General features: G+C 41.3%; 1 long non-coding RNA gene across 1 annotated transcript in view; it reads right to left on the bottom strand.

Moving 5' to 3' along the window:
- Positions 1-1,617: 1,617 nt before the first annotated feature.
- The window catches only part of LOC103878125, a 30,669-nt gene continuing 10,689 nt past the window's right edge, over positions 1,618-21,597 (bottom strand). Inside the window, exon 4 of the long non-coding RNA XR_638131.4 lies at positions 1,618-20,939. This is a non-coding gene — a long non-coding RNA (uncharacterized LOC103878125). The remainder of the gene's footprint in view (positions 20,940-21,597) is intronic.

Here is a 21,597-nt window from a genome sequence, read left to right as displayed (position 1 = left end):
AGAGAGGCTGGGTATGGTAGCTGTTAAGAGCACAGTCTGTGACGTTAGTCTCGGTTCACATCCTACCTGCCATTCACCTTGCAAGCCACTTAACCTATCTATAAAATGTAAATAATAGTAGTAGCATTGACCCTATATTTTATTAAAAAACAACATGCCAGATATTGTACATAAAGTACTTAGCGCAGGTACTGGAGTTGAATAATGCTTAATAAATGGTAGTTATTAATGTAATCATAATGATTATTTCTTCCTAACGAGGGGAGGCATTCTTGAAGGATGTTCTTCTAACACCACACATCCGGAGACCAAAAGAAGGACAATTCCCAAGGGCCCTTTTTTTTTTTTTTCTTGAATGACTTTAACACTTAAGATATGTTCCTCCAGTTGTCAACTACAACATCACTTTATATGGCTAAGTGCATTTGAATGTACTTAGTAAATTCTGTCCCTATCTCACATTCTGAGCCTTGTACACAAGATACAGGAGGAAACTCTTCTCTCCAGCACATAAAATATGTATACTGTCACCTAGCACTGAAGGGTTGTAAGAGTTCTCATTTAATTCAGTCTTCTCATCTGACAGATAGGAAAACTGAGGACCAGAAAGGGAAAGGGATTGATTCAAGATTCACCTCCAGGGCTCAGTCTCCCATAAGGGAGAACTTGGACAAAAATATCAAATTACTCTGCTTTGTTTATTTTCTTTTCTTCCTATTGCACTACACTGACTCTTAGAAAGAACTGAATAGTGAACACCTCACAGGGCTTGCAGTTTGGAAAGCATGCCCACACCCGTCTAGAACATTCTCTTGTCTCCGAGTTGACCTTCTGAGGCACTGTCTCAACCCCAGGGAATTCTGCCAACATTTTTAGTGAAGTTTTTTGAAAGATAATGCATTGCTGTATCCTTGAGGGAAGAAATACGGAGGGAGAAAACGAAAGAAAGAAGGAAAGAGGGAGGAGGGGAAGGAGGGAAGGGAAACAGGAAGGAGGAAAGTAGGAAAAGAGACAATAAGAAATGAAGAGAGAGAGGGAGTAGGAAGGGAGAGAGGAAGGAAATATTTGTTAAGTTCCCCTGTGACAGGCACTATGCTTGGCACATGACATACATATGTTACTTGATTTAATCCTCATCACAAACTTGAGTGAGAATATTGACATCTCTAATTTAAAAAGAAATTGCTGCTCAGAGAGGCTAAGAAGCTTGTGCTGGGATTCTCATCTAAGCCTGTCTAACTGTAACACCTAGAAGACTTTGAAAATTGTCATCTCAAAAGAGGAACAAATATTTTCAGAGACATAGATTTGTCAGTCTCTGACTTCACACTTTGGATTTGGAGACCTTTCCCATGGCTTCCATTTGTGACACTTGTGCATTTCTTCATTTTTTCGGTCATTTATTCACTCATTCTATCCATCCATTTAACAAATACATGTTACATACTTATCACCATAGGAGATGTGTAAACCTCAGTGCCTTTTCTTCCCACCCAATCTCAGTGTGGTGGATTTGTCTATTCTGTGCCTGCAGATATGTGTACACACATGCATGCACATAACAACACAAAGTACCTGCTTTGAAATTCAGATATGCAAATACGTCCCGGACTACACACCCACACTGGCCAGCTCTCTGCATTTGATCTCTTCAAAAGAGAGATCCAGGAAGTAATAGCTGGAGATGCCCTGGGGCCAGGCCTTGAGCCCGTGTCCCGAAAAATCATCCATGTCCTTGCCTCTGGGTCCCTGGACTGTGGGATGGACCAATTCTCTCAAATGCTCCACGCTAAAGGGACTCTGATGGCAAGTCAGGCAGTGGGGTCTGTTTAGGTCTTTGTGAGCTGACCTAGCAAGAGAGGAAACTCAGAGGAAAAAAAAAAAAAGTTCATATCACAGCAAGGGAGTTCATCTGCATAGTCATGTATGGGGTGCTCAGCTCTCAGCTTGTTGTCCAGGGAGAGCTTTTCTCTAACAGAGTACAGAGAAGAGGATGACGAGCAACAACCACCATGATAACAATGATCAAAATTGTTAATCCTACTAGATTATTTATTGTATTTGTCTGCTCCCCCACTCCTGCTTAATAAGAGCAAACATTTACTTGGTCAGGAACTGTGTGACTTTACACTTACATCTCACAAGAGTGCTTCGAAATAAGCTCTGTTTTGTTTTTAATATGAAAAAACGAGAGTTTGAGAAGTCTTGGTTACTTTCTCTAAGTCACATGGCAGAGTCAGGGTTTTAACCACTTTCTTATGTTGCTTGCACCCTCCCCTCCTATATTCTGTTTTCCCATCATATAATGTGGCCATCATTCTATTGGGTTAGATCAGAGATTCTTCCACCTGGCTGATCATCAGCATCCCTCTAGATGCTGTTAGAAACTGCCAGTATCTGTGCCTTGGGGTCTTAAGTGAGTCTCCCAATGTGTGTTTTTCACAATGCCTTAGATAATTGTGAGGACCAGCAGGTTTGGATGCCCCATTTAAGAGGATCTCAAAGGATACAGCCAGGTCCAAGATTCCATACTTTTATTATCTTTTTACCTGCTAGCTTGAAAATAAGAAAAGAGGGACTAGGGCCCCACTGTGGAACAGCTGAAATTGAGCCTGAAGCCATTCTCCACTCTGTCCCCATGGGCCTGCCCATAAATCTCAGCTTTTTAGGAAGGGAGCCAATGCCGATCAGAGGCATTTCCCCTCAGAGCATCTAGTGTCTGGATGTATCTGCTAAGCAGAGCAGCAAGACTGTACAGGCCTTACTGGCTCTTGATGGCAGCAGCTTGTCCAGAGTCACAAGATATTAATTACCAGCAGGCTCTCTGTGCAAAAATTATTTCTCCTGAACACTGGCATTTGGCCCACCTACATAGTCAATTACTAATATTCCCTTCCTCCTCCAACACTCACCCCTACTTGGGCCAGCCTCATCTTCCCAGATAGTTCTCCGAAAGATTAACTGAGAGGTCTGGATTCCAGTTTCAGTTCCACCAGACACTGTGTCACTCCGACAACTTACTTTTCTTATTCCTAAATCCTCACTTGGCTTCTTGAGCTTCAAAAAGGGTAAGAAAACTGGAGCTCGGATATCCAGCTGGGATATGACATTAAGTCATTATAACCCAGTGTATAAGGGCAGAGGCCCTGGAATCAAGCGGACTTTGAGTTCATACCTCCCCTCTGCCGTTCACTGACTATGCAACTTTAAGCTAGTCACTTTACTTCTCTGAGTCTTACTTTCACCCTCCGAAAAGTACAGATAATCATGGAGCCAATGGTACAGATTTGAGGGAGAATTTAATAGAGTGTTTGACATACGGCAAATGGCAACTTATTGTTATCAGTATTTGTTAGTGTTATAAGACAGGCATATAAACAGGTAACTATATTCTAACACTATAAGTGCTTGGGCAGAAACAACAGGGTCTCGGGGTTCCAGTAAATTATTCAAGTCAAGTTCAGGGTCAGGAAATGTTTCTTGGTGGGGATTTTAGGCCCAAGCTGATGTGAAGGATGAGGAGTGGTTTTCCAGGTGGAAGTCAAGGAGAATTTCTCAGGCAGCGTGGATTCTCTGTGCCAATGGCTTGGGGCCCATCACTGCTTCCAGCCTCACTAGCTTTCCTTCTATTCCTGGCATGTGTCCAGACCTTCTACCTCGAGGCCTTTGTACATCTGCTTCCTTTCTACTTGCCTCCTCCACTCATCCCTGGGAAAGTGCTTGTTCGTTCTTCCTCCCACCTGCTAACACTGTACTCCTGAGACCTGTTTTCTACACTCAGCTCCTGTCCCTGGTTTCCCTAGCCTCTGTCCAAGGATTTGCACTCACCTTTTAAAACAGACAGAAGTCTCTGATGTTTAAGCCTTGCAATGAACGTTTCTACCTTCTTTAGGTACAAGCCTCTCTGTTTTATATCTGGCAGTTCTGTGTAGCTGTCCACTCCTGATTCTAACTGGCTCTCCTAGGACACTCTGGTGCCCACAGACATGTGCTGTGCATTGGGCTCATTCTGAACGAAAGGGTCACTGGAAAGTGTCCTCTTGAATGAGACAATGGTAAAGGGCATATGGAAAAATATTTGTGCATTTATTTAATCAGTGGATATTTATTTCACCAAGCATTGCAGGAGGAACTGGGGTATAATTATGAAGAATGTATACTTGGTCCTAAACCTCAGGAAATTGCTGTGCAAGTAAGAAGGCAATCAGATAGAATAAATCACAATGTGGAATGAAAAGGGAAGCTCAGGAGGCTGTAGGGGCACAGAGGAGGGGATATTGCCTCATTCGGAGTTCTTAGCTGAAAATAACCCTTTAAGGTAACTTAAGGGGAAAAATGAATTGATGAAAGGATTGAACTGAAAGTGGTTAATAGAAAGCCAAGTTTGTACACCATACAACCCCTAAACCATAGTGTGGGGACATGCCAGCAAATCCCACACTGCTGCCCCCTGACCAAAAACAGCAGCACATAGGACCTGGCCTGGATGCTAAACACCAGAACTTCTACTTCCTCTGACCTGAACACTAGGTGCTTTTGCTGTCAGCTTGGCTAGGAAACATACTTTGTACATGTCCCCTTTCTCATGTCACTGGCTTTCTAATAAGGCCTGACTCAAGAATGCTCAACTGATCGGGCTGAGACTGCACCAATCAAGTCGATAATAAGACAGGATAATGTCCAACCAGAGAAAGTGTTTGTGTGTTCAAAAGCTGCTACTGCACAGCTCAGAAAGCATGACAAGTGTCCAGTACAGATCTCTAATGGAAAATTTAGGGGAACAGAGAGTGAAAGGGAACACAAAAAACTTCTCAGATGTATTGATATCTGAGCTTCAAAGCAAGAGAAGAAGTTAAGCAGGTAAAGACAGGTCTGAGAAAATATTCAAGGCAGATGGAATGGCAGACGCATAAGCTTGGAGATGGGACTATAAAGGCAGTGCCTCTGGGAAATGGTGATAGTTCAGTATGGCAGGAACACAGACTTGGAAGGAGGAATGATGAGAATTGAGACTGGAATCATGAACAGGTCCAAAGCCCCCAAACCTTAAATTCCTTGGACTGAGAAACAGAAACACAAACAAGGCAATGTTCTCCAGAGACATCAAAGAATAAAGATAGTCACATGATCCAAGACCATCCTGTTAAGTGTCTCTGATGTTTCATTTCTTCTTTTATTGAAGGCACATCATTGCAGCTCCCTTAAAATCTCTCTGTAAGTAGAAATCTCTCCCCATTATGGAGTATTTCTCCCATAAAATCATACAGGCGTAGGCTGTTTATGGAAGCATGAAACATTCCTTGCAGAAGAAATAATTTTGTATTCATGATGGAAACATCTTCGGGCTCCATTTGGAAATGAACACGAAAGCTGTGTTCCTCCACCTTTCTGGTCTGCAGGGCTCACCTCCCACCTCTCCACCTGTGCAAGGCGCAGCTCATACCCCACACCTCCTGCATAAAGACTTCCTCTACTGCTCCCATCCTCACCCACATTTTCCTAATCTGACTTCCTCTGACCTCATTTTCTCAAATGCATGAGATACCCTCTTGCAATGAAAAGCAAAGGGAGCTCCTACCACTTTTCACCTGTAAAGATTCTTTTTTGTGAGATCTCTCTGGAGCAGGAGGCTGCCACATAAAATGTGTACTTAGCATTACTCTTTTATGGAAGCTAAAAGCTCCTAACCAGGGCTCCTTTGCACACAGAGGGCTCAGTATCAGTACCAAATTAATGTGTAAGACAATGCAGGGCCCCTCGAGGAAGTGTCCTCTCTATGAGATAGGGTCACATCACTAAGCAATGCAGGGATGTGCCTGCATCTCCTAGAACCTGCCGCTTCAGCTATTCATCATAGCAAGTCATGGTGTTCATAGTAAAAACATTGTTCTAAACCTGTGTGAATCTCCTCTGTTCTTGAGCTTGTTAGTAGCAGAAAGGAATGAACACAAATCTAGAGAAGACAGTTTTTCTTAATTATGTTCTTCTTTGGTAGCAGGGAGAGAGCATTACTTCTTTAAATCACCATAGCACTGTGTGCAAGCCACTTTCTCTGAGTGATTCTTCAGCTTTAAAATGGAGTGATGGCAAAGAAGGTAGGCTATTTCCTCCAGGAAACACTACTTCTTAAGAGCTCAAGTCCAGAACCCTTCATTTTTCTACATAGATATCTAAACATTTGGAAAGGTGATCATCAAATGAGCCTTGAAAGTTCTTATGGGTCAGAGCTCTTTGTGGGTACAACTCAGATTGGTGTCAGTCAAAAAGTTTGGAACTTCTTAGAGACTGAGCAGTTCAGACTTAGTGTCAAGTCCCCTGAGAAGAGGCACTGAGAAGCCACTGAGACCCAAAGCTACTTTCACATTTTTTTCTCTCCTCCCTGCTTCTGTCTGTGCCTCTGCTCCTTCTTCCACAGTTACAGGTATTCATAGCCTTCTGCTTCTCCAGATCATGATGGCTGACACAACCCCCAACTCTTCATTGCTTTTTCAGAAGCAGTGCCCAGCAGTAGCTGACTCCATCTTCCATTTACTCAAACCCAAACTCCTGAAAGTGGAATCTACTGGGCCTAGTCTATTGTGTCTGGGTCTAGCTGCCTGTTCCTGTCAGCTGTGGTCAGGCTAAAGAGCTTGCTGGGCACATGGCACATAGCTCAGCTGTGCTCATGCATTAGGGGTTATGTAAATGTAGCTGCTCTAAGATGGGATATAGGCAGAACGGATTTGAACGCTGTATTGACAATCTTTTGCTGCATAACAAATTGCTCATAAATTTAGTGGCTTAAAACAACAATAGACATTTATGATCTCACCATTTTTGTGGGTCAGGAATTTGGTAGCAGCTTAGCTGAGTGGTTGTAGCTGAGAATCTCTCATGCAGTTGAAGGCAAGATATCAAATGGGGCTATCATCATTTGAAGACTGGACTGGGGCTGGAAGGTCCACTTCCAGGGTAGTTCACTCACATTTCTAAAAGTTGATGCTAGCTGTTGCCAGGTGTCCTTGGCTCTCCCCATATGGGTCTCTTCATGGGCTGCTTTCACATCTTCATGACATGGCAGCTGCCTTTTTTCTAAACAAGTAACACAAGAGAAACTAGAGTGAAAGCCACAATGTCTTTTATGACCTAGCATCAGAAGTCAAACACCGTCATTTCTGTAATATCCTATTGATTATACACATCATCTGTATTCATGGTGGGAGGGGACTATACAATGGCATGAATACCAGGAGGTGAAGATCACTGGGGGTCACCTGGAAGCTGAGTACCACAAGAGGCAGTACTAATTCAGGTTTCTAGACACAAAAAAAAGCAATATTTTCATTGAGTAGATCCTGCCAGTATTTTTCCCTCAGATGATCAAGATGTTCTCTTTTAGATTCAACCTGAATCTCTCTTGTTTTAAATGCAGAATTAAAACCAACTTTGTGTGCCTTAGAGTGTGAGATGCAGTACAGCTGGTTAACTACATATTCATGATTTGTAGGACACCATTTACCCAAGAGATCTGTTCTAATTTCCCTGGAAATGTGTTGAAGGAGCCCCTGTAGAGAGCTAGAGCAGTGTGAATCTCCAAGGAGTGGGTACCCACATATATTAATTGATGACAATGATTGATAGGTTGTCGAATGGAGGAAATACTCTTTAAGAAGGTAGGGAAGCAGCAAAAGAACTCATGGCTTCTATATGGATAATCTGAACATTCAAAGCTTTGACATCGACAACATTGGCCACTTTTTCAGAATCCAAACTTGGCAAGGAAAACAAGGAGCCAAGTAGAAAATAATAAAAGAAAATTGTATGTGTTCAGTGCCAAGAAGCAATGATTCTAGGAAAAAGTTAAATTCCAAATCCTGAGCTGTTAAAATAATGTGTGCTTCAGACCCCTTAGGAGTGTGGGAAAAAAAATTATAGCAAGACCAGAAGTCCGGAGATCTGGCTCCTAATCTTCAAATCAGGTGCACTTTTATTGGATTATCTAACATAGGGTGGACCATGACTAAAAGCTGTATTTTGAATTTTGATTTAGTTGTACAAAGAGCCATTGACTAAGAGCTCTTTCACTTGCTAGCAGTGAAAAGTTGGGTAAGAAAGGTCACCTCTCTAGGTGACCTCTGTTTCCTCGTCTGTTAAACAAACAAAAAAAAGAATAATAGTAAATGTACTTACCTTGTCTGCTCCTCAATGTTGTTGCAAGTATCAAATCCTGGAAAGCACTTACAGATTTGTCAAAAGCCCAGGGAAATTCTCCTTACCGAGTCAGTAAGGTTGAGAGACTCTTGCGATGCCTGTACTTTGAAACACAGCAGCACCTACGTGTGAGCGGCAGAGGGGCCATTCCAAACACCAGACACACAAATAAATATGGCTATCCACCCCAAGGGCCTCAGTGACAGCTATCATTATCATCATCATCATCATTATTTTTTTGGGGGGGATCTCTGGACATATTAGGAACAAATAGTGGACTAGTCTCTCTTTGGATCCTAGAGTATAGGAAATAAAGCTCAGAGTCTGAGGCTGTGCGTATTTCCCCCTGTAAAATGGAGACTTGGAAGATGCAACTCTCTTGACAGAAAGAAAGAGAAAGCAGGCACCGATGATAGTAGAAAGAAATAAGGAGGAAGGATAGGGCCTTCCTGATGCTGTTCCTGTTTCTAGCGTCCTTTGTTTCTGAGATCTAGCTGCACTCCCCGCCTTGAGTTTCTCAAGAACTATCCCCCCAATCTCATAAAGTTTCCCCTTTCATATAAGTTAAGTATGTGTCTGATTTGTGTTATTTGGAATCAAAACAGCTCTAAATAATGTCATTCCTATTTAAAAAATTAATTTTTAAATTTACAATTTCAATAGAATTGATATTGGCCTTCTCACAAGAGAATATTTATTATTGAGACCTAGGAGCACTCTTAATCATATTAATGATAATCATATTAATGATTAAGAGTGTGGACTCAGAATCCAGAATACCTGGGCTCAAGTCCTTGTGCAAATCCCTTAGCCTTGGTGTGACTTTTTTTATTTAGCATATGCTCATAATAATAATAACAACAATAAAACCTACCTTTGAGGACTGTTGTGGGGGTTAAATGAGTTATTACACAATCAAGGTAACTTACCATTGTTTCATCCTATGGTAAAAAATTCATGGCGTTCTTAGCCCTAGCTCCATTCTGAACTTTTTAAAAGCCAGTTTGTTATTACACACATGTAAGGGAGGTCCCATGTAGAATACCTTTTGAGTGCTGAAAAGAGTCATTGTTCTCCGTAATAATGGGATGACTTCAAAGTAATCAAAATTTTATGTTGAAATTCGGCTACCATTGCCATGTGGAAGGCGGCTGAGACCCCCAAGCTTCAGATGGGAAGCTCCAAGTGAAAATTTACTTCCATGCTCAAAAATTCTGGAAACAGGGATGGATAATTGAGATTCTGGCTGAAGCAGAGTGAACAAAGATGCTCTAATTAAATTCTGCATAGGAGCTAATTAACCCATTTATGTGTTTTCTTCCTTTGTGCAATAGTGGAAGCACATTATCAGCATTCACATATTTGCAACTTATCAGTATGTTGTGTGTGATTTTTTTTCCCCCTTGAGTAATATGGGAGGAGAGAGATGCCCTCCATGGGATCTCCCAGCCATAATTCATCTTTCTGAGGCTTCTGCTTAGTTTCAACATTAGCTCTGGGAAGCTTATACATGCTTTGCTCTTCACGCAGACAGAAAAGTCAGCCTGGATGGCTACCACCACTAATCAGATCTGTCTCCTGATTCAGGGCCCTTCAGTCATTCCAGAACTGGTCAATGGAGTCACCCTGAGGATGGGCCCTGCTGCTGATGTCCAATGTGGGCAGTTCTCTTGACTGCTCAACATTCAGAGAGGCTCTCCTTGTTTCAGTGCTAAATGATTGACAGTTAGGGCGAGTATTTCAGGAGGAAGAGTCCCCCGCCCACTCCAGCCATGTGGCAAAGGTATTTGCTTCCTTGGGAAGGAAGTGATTTATCTGTGGGAGAACACTGCTTCAGCAAAGTTGCGTAGGAACAGCGTCTGTCTCTGCAAGCATGTGTGCATGTGAGTGTGGGCATAAAGCAGCAAGAGTGGAAGGTAAAGACAACGTGAACGTCATAAAAGAGCACTTCTTTTTACAAATGCTTGAAAACATTCGATGCTGAAAGACTTCAGACCACGTAAATGAATTTGCGCCTAATTCAACATAGCTATACTTCTTTCTTTTTCAGAGTTAGTGAGCCTGCGTTATCATTAGTTTTATCATAGAAACTATCACAGAGAAGAAACCGTCTTAGAGAGAAATCAGTGGAAGACAAGATGAAAAAGGAAAAATAAAAAAAGACTGGAGGCAGGGGAACATGGAGAATGCAAGTGTGTTTGCATTTGCACCAAGTTTGAGTTGAAAGGATTTATAAGGATTTTGAGCAGCCGTATAAGTAGTTAGAGCTAGATATGTGTATATGTGTTGCTATTAACCAAGTTACTTCAACATTAACCTTATGATGATATGCCCTAGCATTCAGATTCAAGGAAGAAACAGTTTCCCTGGAGAATCTTGTTCCTTAGTGACTGATTTCAGTTGATTTCAAGGTAAGCCAGGTAGGTAACTAACTTTTAAAATTTAGATGAATATAAGTTTATGTTATTAATTATTATTTGTTTATTCATAAAATTGATGCTGACATGTTACTAAAATATAAGAATCTCAATTTTATATTGAATAAATTAATTCATTAGGTCAATCAGAAACATACAACTTCTGAAGTGAAGATGATTCATGTGTCAAGTGGTCATAGTGTAAGACCCCAGTAAACATTCCACAGTAGGTTGAGCTAATGGCAGTTGCTTCTCCGTACACATTCAAACATATTTTCTCACAATCTAGAGAGTTCATCTATACTGGACAGAAAGGGTTAGATTGATTGGCAACTAAAAGGCCTGAGCTCCATCGCTGGTTGCATAGCAATAGCTGTGTGACCTTTGATAAGGTGCTTAGCCCCTCTATGCTACTGCTTTCTCACCTGTCATATAAGCGAACGTTTATATGTTTTTCTCACCTGTCTCATATTATTGCTATGCAGAAGAAATGAGATTTCATCGTAGAAGTTCTTTAAGCCCCTGAACAAAATGCAAGTTTTTATGGATCCACACACACGTACACTATTCATGATCATGAATACACAATGTACTCTGTTTTGAATATGCTGTAGGTGTTTTGTGCTTTGAATACTTGCGCCTGGAGATCCCAGCCCATAACAGCACATAATAGGTGTCCCCTGTGGGATATAACCCAGGTGATACTCTGCCACACCTGTGCTCTGATAGAGACGGTAGTGTGGAGAGAGAAATTTGCTGCATCAACATATACCAAGGTAAAGAGAACAGAGCCATACAATAGCATCACCAAAGCCTGTCTGTCCATGAAGGCAAGCCAAATGCCACTTTCTTCACATAGCTTTCTGGGGCTTCTTTCTCCTCCTGAAGGAATTAATTTCTTCTGAATCTGTGTACTTGTTTCACTCTGTTGATGTGGCCTTGAACTTTCTGTACCCATGCCAACCCCAACAGCATTCAGCTGGCACCAAATAAATAGGATTCCAGCCCTCTTAGAGTCTGCAGCCTCAGTTCTGAAATTCTGACCCTGACCCTGAGTCATTCCTCAGATTAGATTTCACCCTATTTGTATTCTCCTGCCTTCCAACTTCCAGCCAAGTCAATACATAGTTACCAAGCACTGGCTATTTGCTAGGAGTGTGCTAAATTATGGGGTATGGTAATGGACAATAATTCGTGTCTTTTGCTCTCTTGAAGAATAGAACCTAACGAGGCTATAAACAATTAAACAATGTCAATCTTCAAACTAAGGAATTTGTGGGGAAACTTTCAGAAAAGGTCCAATATGAGATATATGATATCTATAGGCTGAGAAGGTGTTAATCAGGTGAAAGTCTGTTTGGAAAGGCAAAATGTTCCAAGTATACATCTAGGAGGCAAAGGAGAACATGTTATATTTAAGAAATGGAAAGACACTTGGTTTGGACAAAGCTAAGTACTAAGCCAAAGCCAACTTCTTTACTTATTGCTCTACTTCCAGCTTCACCTTATATTTGGTACCTTCATACGTGACGTTGGGCTCTGTCATCCTAACTGTGACTTCAGCTGCAACTCTCTCCTGTACAGCCTCTTAATCACCTCCCCAGTTTGGTCAACACCAAGATCCCAGTTCCTTTTGATCCCCAAAGGGACTAATTTCCTCTTGCCTTATAAATGGAAACTGATCTGTCTCAATTTCTTTTACATGTAATTTGCATCACGATCTGATTTGAGGGCATATATTATTTTTCTTATCAGACTGCCAAGGAACAGGTGATCTTTGTATTTCCTCCCAAGTACCTAGAATAGTGCCTAATAATACATTTGTATTTTTCTATAACAAATTTCTATCATGTCACTTTCTAGTTTAAAATCCTTCAGTGACTCTGCAGTACATTTTAGGACAAAACCCTATTCCTAAATACAGGCCACAAGACCCTCATGTTCCAGCCCCATTAGCCTGCCAGGCTCACCAAAGGCAGAAGCCCTTTGCCTTCCTCACTTCCCCTTCCATTTACAGGAAGCACTCAGCTTCTCAAGGCTTCTTGCTACTTCCTGCCTTTGAGCTCCCACACATGCTATTCCCTCAGCTTGCCCCACCCAGCCAGGCTTAGCCCTTCATTGTGGCTCATCTTTGAGGTCTCAGCTTACATATCACTTCACAGGAAGGCTTTCCCCAATACTCACTTAGTTGCTTCTGCTACAATATGGCATTTATTATGCTTTGCTGAAATTGCTTGTTGAAATGTTTCTCTCTCCTGCTGAGGGTATCTCAGCCTTGGTATGATTGACATTTTGGACCAAATAGTTCTTTGTTGTGGGGGCTGTCTTGTACATGATAGGATGTTTAGCAGCATCCCTGGCCTCTACCCACTAGATGCCAGTAGCACCTTCCCCAGTTATGACAGCCAAGAATGTCTGCAGACATTGCTAAATGTCTCCTGGAGGCCAGTCACATTCATTTGAGAACCACTGTGCCAGACTATTCAGAAGGTAAGGACTGTGTCTTGAATAAGTAGTGAATACTACTGTATCACAACCTGGCATGTAGTGGAAGGCTACTGATCATGTGTTGCATGAATGAATAGAAGATTTTACTATAAACTCCTACTGAATGAATGAACATTAGTAAGAAAACTGTCTCAGAAACACGGGTAGTTCAGAGCCCTGCATTTCTATTTAATGAAGGGTGGAACCTACAAGAACTTGGTGGTCTCTCACTTTGGAACCTGTCTCCTCCTTGCCTGTTACATCTGTCCTGGTCGTCTATTCCCCCCACCCCCAAACACACCTCTTTGGGCTGCCCTGTCCACCCATCTCCCCTCTACAGAGCAGAAAAAAAGGTTCCAGCTTCCTGCTTCAAAGACATTTAAGCTTTTAATGTGAATCCTGATTAATTAACAAGGGCACGGGACTTACATGCATTTCAAGTTGCTTTTATCTTGTGAAGAAAAGAAGCCTTTTGGCAGATACTTTCTGTTCAACGTCTAGTTCAGCATTTCAAAGGGCAAGCTTTGATGGGCTGAGCGGGTTACCATTTGTGTGTGTGTGTGTGTGAAGGGCAATGACTAGTAATTAAGGGACAGATCCCTTTATGTCAACTTGAGAAAAAAAAAATAAGCTCAGCTTCATTACAAACTGGGCCTGGTGTTGAAGGGCAGAAGCAAAAAGGAAAGGGGGTACACTGTATGGTAATGGCTGGATCTTTTTGGCTTTGAATGAAAAAGCTAACATTTGTTGAGAACCTACCGTATACTGTATCATATCCCCCCAAAACCCTATGGAAGAATCAATATAATTTAATTTTACAAAAATGAAGTTTGGGAGGCATCAAGTTATTTGTCCAAAATATAACAAATAGTCCAGCCACATTCAGAATATGGTAGATCTGAATACATCCTTTCATCCAAAACTTCTGGCTTAGTCAGTTGTCTGCTGTTATAATAGAATCCCACAGACTGGGAAATTTATGAAGAAAAGAAATGTATTTGGCTTATGGTTCTGGAGGATGGACAGTCCAAGGGCATGGCACTTCCATCTGCTCGGCCATCTGGTAAAGACCTCGTTGCATTTTCCCATGGTGGAAAGAAGAAAGCAAGTGAGTACAAGAGATAGAGAAAGATAAGGGCAGAACTTACTCTCTTATCAGGAGCCCGCTTCTATAACTTACCCATTCTAACAATAAAGCATTAATCCGTTCATGAGAGTAGAGCCCTCATAACCCATTACCCCTAAAGATCCCATTTCTTAATACTGTCACAATGGCAACTAAATTTTAACGTGAGTGTTGTAGGGAACATTCAAACAATACCAACAACAACAACCGATGTCAGCTCCTGTGTGTCTTCCCTTGCTCATCTATGCCTACCAGAATGGAATGAAAGAAGGGTTTATTTGATCTTTGTGTTCAAATCATTCATTTATTCCATTAGGCAGTCTGTCAAGATCTCATACATTCAGGGCTCCTATAGCATCCTGTGCTTACCCTATTGTATCCCTTATCATACATTTTTTGTAAGTAATCTTTTTATTCTTCTTCTTCCCAGATAAAATATAAACTTTTAACAAACAGAGACATTGGCTTTTTTGTTGAATTCTGTATCCTTAGTGTTTCACATGGGAACCGACACAAAGTAGGTTTCAAGAAATAGTTATTGAATTAAAGATTTCCTTAGGACCTACTATTGTGAGATTACTAGTTGCCTTGTATCATAGTAGGTCATACTTATCCCTTCTTTTTTAATTACATAATTCTCGTTTAAACCTGGAAGGCCATGTTAAGTGGCCAAAAGACACCCCAGCTCCTCTGCCATTAAGAATAACTATGTAAGTCTGATTCATGAGATGTAAACAGAAATGTTGTGTTTCACTTCCGTGAAGTTTTCTTTTACTCCATCCTGCTCCTTAGATCATGCATGTGATGGCTGTAACTCAGTCATTTTGGACCATGAAGACCAGAGCTACACCGTGGGGCTTAAGAGGCAGAAGTATGAAAGCCACCTGGATCCCTGAAGACCATGGAATTTTTAGAACAATTCTGCTCTATCTGTAGGCTTGTTTTATTTGAGAGATACATAGATTTCTGTCTTATTCAATTCACTGATTTTGGTTCTTTGTTATTTGCAATCAAAACTAATTCCACTAGATACAACTCCTAAGTGCAGAGCAGTGTTCTAGGGATTGTGGGGCATGCTGACATGTGTCCCATGCCTGCATGGTACTCATAGCCTGCAGAAGAACAGCAGTGCTGCCATATCTGATGGTCATTTGACACACTGAACTCCAGCCATATCAATTTTCTTTTCAGTCCCCAAATGGCAGTCACCACAAAAGAGGAAAGGATAAAGCTCTTAGTGGGAACTGAATCAAGAGATACCACTTACAGTGGAAGGAAATAAGATCATTTTCATGGAGGAGGTGCCCTTGAATTTGGCCTTGAATATTGATGAAAATTGGAATCTGCAGAGATTGGGTTAAGGTTGGGATGAGGTTGAACACTACAGGAACAGAAAACATAGAACATGTTTGGGAGCAGGCCAGGGATTCTGTCATATAAAGTGCATAAAAAGCATATATGTAATATTTATTATTATTGCCCTGGAGTTAAACTGCTTGGGTTTGAATCCCAGCTCGTGTTTACTAGCTATGTGACCTCGGCTCAGTCATGAACTTCCATAAGCTCCATTCTTCTCACCTTTAAAATGAGGATAGCAACTCCTACCTTCTTGGCTTGTTATCAGAATTAAATGAGTTTTTATGTGTAGAGGGTTCATGAGAGTGGCTGTTCCAAATAAGCAATATCTAAATGTTAGATATGACTGTCATCCCCTGAAAACTGCAAGAGTTAGTTGAAACCACAGCAAGCCGAGTCATGAATGCCATGTTAATGCATGTTAATGCCATTATTATAAAGGTACCAAAAAGCTGCTGACAGTTTGTGAGCAAAGTTGTGGATGACGTTATCGGAGCTGTATTTTAGGAAGTCTTAATATGTCAACATATGTCATACTATTATGTTTTCTCTCCCACGCACCCCATTAGTCCACTGACCTAGATGCCTCTTCCTCCCAGACCACACCAGCATTCAGCAATTCCCCAAGGTCCCTCCCCTGTTTCCAAAGCTGTCTGCCTGATCACTGACTTAGGCAAACCTTCCTACTTTTCAGAGACCTAGGAAAGGGAGCCAGCCCCTTGGCTCACAGCCCCTAGCCCTAGTTGTTCCCATGGACTTGCTGAAGGATGTGATTCTTTTCCACTCTTCCACTCCTCCCTCAATTCCTCCAACCCCCTCAGGAGTGGTGTTCTCAATGGTGACATTCTGACTCCAAGCCACGAAATATAGGCCAGTTATTGCATCACAGATGGATTATATGAGCCTTTTATTTTCTCCTTGGTGACAACAGGAACCATGCCGCCTTCACAAGAGCTGGCAGAGACAGTTGACTATATTGTATGCTATGAACTGAACTATGCCTCCTCAAAATTTTTATGTTGAAGCTTATTGACTGTATTTGGAGACAGGGCTTTTAGAAGGTAAAAGTCAATGAGGTCATGATAATGGGACCCTAATCTAATGGGGTTGGTGACCTTATAAGTAGAAGATATCTTTCTCTTACCTCTCTTTCTCTCATTCTCTCCCTCGTTCACTCTCTTTTCCCTTCCCTCCCTCTTTCTCCCTCCCTCTCTCCCTTTCTCTCTCTCCCTTTTTGAGCACATGTATCAAGGAAAGGCTATGTGAAGACACAAAGTACCACCTACAAACCAGGAAGAGAGCCCTCACCCAGATGGTACCCTGATCTTGGACCTCGAGCCTCCAGGACTGTGAGAGAATAAAATTCTGTTGTTTAAACCACCCAGCCTGTGGGATTTTGTTATGACAACCTGAACAGATGAATCCATTGTATATACATTTACAGTTGGTTATACTGTTGTGGCACAAATGTAACTTCTGTACTTAGAAGTCAATTGAGGACCACTTCCACCAGCAAATTGCATCCCTCTATTGATAACTTAGCACAGCCTCCTAATCTTCCATGCCAGTTGATAAAAGATGCATTGGATCCCCTCATCCAGATTCCTGGCTGCCAAGCTCTAAGTCAAAGTGATATTCCACCTGTGACCATTTAGCAGCTACAGAAAGAGTTGTTTCAGCTCCCCCACCCACACACTTCTTTTTAACTTACATTTTATTGACATTTTAAGCATCTTCCACTTAAGATGTCTGCACATGGACACCCAGTGAAACAAATCATAGCTACAAAAATACTGAAATACAGTCTCAAGCCAGACGCTGGCCTTGGTCCAGGTAAAAATAGAAGAGAAAACACACACACACACACATGTAACAACCACACCCTACATGCATGTTGCTATTTCACCCAATTTTCATTCCTTAGAAAGATAACAGGGAATGAATATTCATGGTGAGAAATGTGAGGCTTCAGCCTTGGAAGCACAATTATTGTTGTTATTTTGAGTTTCATTAGCACTTTATATTTGTAAAGCCCATTTTGGTGACTAATTTTGTTCCCTTCGTCCCTTAACTTTCTCCTCCATGTCTCTATTCCTCCCCAAACTCCCCATCCTCTTCCAAGAGCTAAATCAAGCACTGTCATTTTTACAGAAATGAAAACTCAGGAGTGAAAAGGGGAAGTGACTTTGACATAGAAATAACCGATCATGGCAATGGGAATAATTATTCCAGGAAAACCTGCTCTGAGGCTCTCAGGCCACCTGTGTGTCGATGGTGGAGCTGCATGTCCCTAGTGTAGGAGCTCCGTATTCCAGCCATTGCTTTGTTTCTCTCACCTCAGCAAGGAGCCAAAGTAGAAGCATTGATAAATGGTATTCCTGAGCTTGCTTCCTCTATCTTTGTGACTAATGATCTTACATAATTTTGCAACTTTCACTGGGATGAGCTGGGACTTTTCTGATTGGTTAAAAAGGTATGAAAGGGGACTATTCTTTTTCCAACAACTACTATATGCCAGGCATTGAGTATGAGTATGTATGATTATTCTCTGTGTCAGTTACCTGTTACTGCATTACAAATTACCCCAGAGTGCAGAGGCTTAACACAACAATTATTTATAATCATAGTTTACATGTCAGTGGGTTGGTTGGGGGTCTATTGATCAGGGTTGGGCTCATCAATGGGCCTGCAAATCAGCTGGGATTCATTTCTAGGCTGGGCTTGGCTGAGGCCCCTTTCCTGGGAAATCTCTGCTGCACATATTTCTCATCCTCCTTCTGGGATGGGTAGACTGGCCCAGGCATTTGCACCTGATGATTGCAGAAGCATAAAATAGTAAGCAGAAACACACAAGGCGCAAAACTGGCCCACAATGGATTTTACCTCATTCTATTGGTCAAAACAAGTCACATGGTCAAGCTCTGATTTAAAGGGTGAGGGAGTAGACTGTATCTCTTTAGTAAGAGGAACCGCAAAATCACAGGGCAGAGGTTGCAGACAGGGGAGAGGTGAAGAATCGGGGTCATAACATAATCTACTGCATTCCATTTTTCAATTGACTTGGGAGTACCTTGCCTAGGCTACTGCGTGAAGTCAAAACCAACCAAGTATTTTGCACTGTACAAGAACTTTCTGTTCCTTTTTACCCATCTCCAACAATTTTGCCCCAAAGGTCACACTGAAATTTGTACCTTCATTTCAATCAACAGTTTCTTTTAGTTATAATATTCTAGAAAACTCCCCTCATTCGGTGACTTTTCTTGCTATGGCATTTGTTAATTGTGATTATGATTGAAAATGATGACAATGATGATAATAATGTTTGTTTATGAGAGAAAATGTGGAGTAGTGTCTGTAACCAGGAACTCTGGAGTGGGACAGCATGAGATTAATCCTGGCCCCATCACTAGCTATGTGACTCTGGATAAGGAATTGTCTTTCTGAGCTTTAGCTTCTTCATATATAAAATGAAGATACTTAAAGTTCCCAGCTCTTGAAGTTGTTGAGAGAGCTAATTGAGATGGTGGTTCCACGGTATTTAGCATACTACTTGGTTTATTGCAGATACTTAATAAATGGTATTATTATTATTATTATTATTGTTGTTGTTGTTGTTGTTGTTGGTCCATAGGCCAAATTGTATACTAAATGCTGCAGGTACATTATCACATTTAAGTTGGATAGTGATTTGAAAATAGATCCCTATCAACGTTTGTCTACCGAAGCTAAAAGTTTATTTCTTTATAGTGGCAGTCCTCATTAGAATTTGCTCATATATGGAAGTAGGTAAAATGTTCCAACTTTTTCTTTCAAGCTGAAAGGTGCTAGTTGTGGAGATAGCCATGCATTTCTTCTGGAGCGTCATCCTTTGAGTCCTGCAAAAGTTGCCTTTTCCTATAGTCCATCTGTCCTAGCCACCTGCTCTTTCAAAAGATAGACACAAACAAACAAAACAACAAACAAACAAAATATTTTGGGTGATATTAAAGCACACGTTGGATGAATTTTGCTCCCCAGTGGCTAGTGCCCAGGGCAAGGGAAGTTGGACTTAATTCTTGGCTCTGTTGATGCCTTCTATTATTTAAGAATTTCAGCAATATGCTTCTGGTTCCTAGAGCTTCTGCTGTTGGAAAATGGAAGGCAACTGCCACAAGCTTCCTTGACAACACCTTTGGAGTGAGTAGGTAGGGTAGGCAGGAGAGTGTGACAGTAATGCTTAACAATCAGGAAAAGCTCTCCGAAAAGAGACATATAGTAACTTTTATCAAGGTTCAGACAGAGTCCCTGGTGTTCATTGAGACCACACTGTCAGATCGGTCGTCATGGATCCAGGTTTTTGATTCACAGATGGTAACGACACTTAGACTCAGCATGCTGATAGCCTCTCCATAAGAGTAGAAAGTGACAGAGGTGTCATTTGGCAATCAGAAAATGACCAAACAATACCTTTCCCCAGAGATTTTTTATTTTATACCATGGGCCAGCTTTTACTAACTCATTTTCTTCAAAAGGATGCAAATGCCTCCCATCTGTCTGGAATTTGCTCTTAACCTGAGATAATGGGATTCATCAGTGACAGAGAGATCTTTCTGCTCTTTTCTATCCATTACCACTTCTCTGATTATTGTGGTGCCCTCGCATGCAATTCAAGGATAATCAGAATTTGCACATTGACTGCATTATGAATCTCCAGGTCTCAAGCTTTCCTGTACCACCGAGTGGCACCTAAAAGCCGAGTCCTGTTTGTTTACCACTGAATTCCCTTCCTATAGCACAATACCTGACACGAAATAAGTATTAGATAAATTCTTGTTGAACTTACAAGTACATTAGTCTCCTAGATCTTGAGTCTCTCTCTCTAGAGCTCTTTAATCATTCATTTATTCATTCGTTCATTTGTTCAATAAATATGCATTAGAATTGTGCCTTGGAACTTTGCATGAGTTAAAAAAAAAGAATCAGATGGTCTCTAGTTTCAAGAAATTCAGAGTATAGGATTGAAGTTAAGACTTTGCACCAGTCATTTGTTACCACAGTAATGCTGTGTGATAAAAATCACCTTGAAACAGTGGATTAAAGTGGCAATCCTTTATTCTCATTCAAACATCTGAAAGTGGGCGGGGGGAATCTGATGATTTATGCTGTCTTGGCTAGGCTTGTCTTCAAACTTCAGGTTAGGTCCAGGTCTGCTCTTACGTCTGTCACCCTACTTGGACCAGCAAGCAAGGCAGAGCATGTTCCTCTCACGGCAATGCAAAAACACAAAGAGGAAGCCCCAGTATGCAAGCCTCGGTTCGCATCATGACTGCCAGTATCTCACCAGCCGATTCATGTCCCATGGCCAAGATCAACATCAGTGGGCTCTGGGGAAGTGATAGGAGAGACAGTGAACATTTTCTGTAAGCTTCATGAGTGCAGAGACCATTTTCAGTCTTGTTCATCATAGTTATCCTCATTACAACCTTGACTACAGTAGCATATGTGATAGAAATTATTAAATGTATTAAATAAGTTATGTGATGAATTATCACATATAAGGGGAAAAAACTATTACATATACAGGTTATGATGAGAATCAAAAATGCCCCGAAGGATGGCTGCTCTATGTGCATGCAGAGTGCTGTTCAGAGGAAAATGATTTAGACTGAGGTAACAGGGAATTTGGAATGTGTACAGAGAATAGTAAGGACATTTATTTTGATGAGGGCATGGGTTGTAGGGACAAAAACAACAAGAAAGCGGATCAGAAAGGCTGTTTAAGAACTTGAATGCCATGCTAATGGGTTACATAAGACCTAAAGCAACAAAAAATTAATTAGAGAATAACAGGTGAGAATGAAAGCTAACAAAAAAAAAGTGCACAGTGCATTGGTGGCAGGGTAGGTGTTAGACAATATATTAGTTCCTAAGAATCTCCATAGATGTCAGAGAGAATGAACTACCAGTAGCCTGAGGTGATAAATACTAGACATTACACTTTTTTCAAGTGTTATTTTTTCCCAGTGAATCTTAGTGGGCATC

The sequence above is a fragment of the Papio anubis genome, chromosome 13 (genome assembly GCF_008728515.1).
Source record: "Papio anubis isolate 15944 chromosome 13, Panubis1.0, whole genome shotgun sequence".
NCBI lineage: Eukaryota > Metazoa > Chordata > Mammalia > Primates > Cercopithecidae > Papio > Papio anubis.
The sequence above is the reverse complement of the archived record's forward strand: the minus strand, read 5'-3'. Positions and strand labels throughout refer to the sequence as shown.